We start from the raw sequence: 765 nt of genomic DNA on the forward strand, positions 1-765 counted from the left end.
AGAGAGAGAGAGAGAGAGAGAGAGGGAAAAGAGGGGCAATAGCTACCAACGGATGAGACGAAGTCCTCGTGGTCTTCCGCCAATAGATTCGTCTTCTTTCCGTGGGGAGATCTCGGACTCGGTTATTTTAGAAGGTCCCTTTATAGTCCTTTTCAGAAGCGAGGGGCAACTGGCCAAGAGGTTGGGGAATCTACAGCCATTGTTATGGGGTTCGTTGCTTTGGGAAACAGGTACAGGACAGACGTACAAGACAGGTGTACCGGAGAGGTGTACAGGACAGGTCGTTCCTTTCCGCTTCAGCGCAGTCCTTCCCGCCTGGGCAGCAAGAACGGCGCAGTCCATTGTGACCTGCACTAATTTTCCTCAGGAATGCGTACCAGTTCCCAGTGGGCACACCCGTAGGCAACACTTGGCAGACAATCCCACCTCAGCCAGGCCAGGACTGCTGTGTTCAGTCTCTGTCTTCGGCGATGATCGTGAGGCAGATGAGGGATTTTCGGACCGTCTCTTACAAGGGCCTGGCAGCGACAGCAAAGCTGCGACCAGAGGAGGCGACGCACGGAGAACTGAGCGGCGCGGCTCGGCCCAGCCCGCGCGGCCCCAAATGCGACCCCGGGAAGAGCGCGCAGGCACCAGCAGCCCCGACAATTCCAACACGGGAGCGACCGAAAGAGAGAGCAAAGACGCAGTGAGACAGAAAACAGCAGCCACTCGGAAAAAGGAGAAGATCATAGTAACTAAGACCTTAGGGATAGTAAAATGGTA

The sequence above is a fragment of the Corvus brachyrhynchos genome, unplaced genomic scaffold, assembly GCF_000691975.1.
Source record: "Corvus brachyrhynchos isolate BGI_N302 unplaced genomic scaffold, ASM69197v1 scaffold16, whole genome shotgun sequence".
Lineage (NCBI taxonomy): Eukaryota > Metazoa > Chordata > Aves > Passeriformes > Corvidae > Corvus > Corvus brachyrhynchos.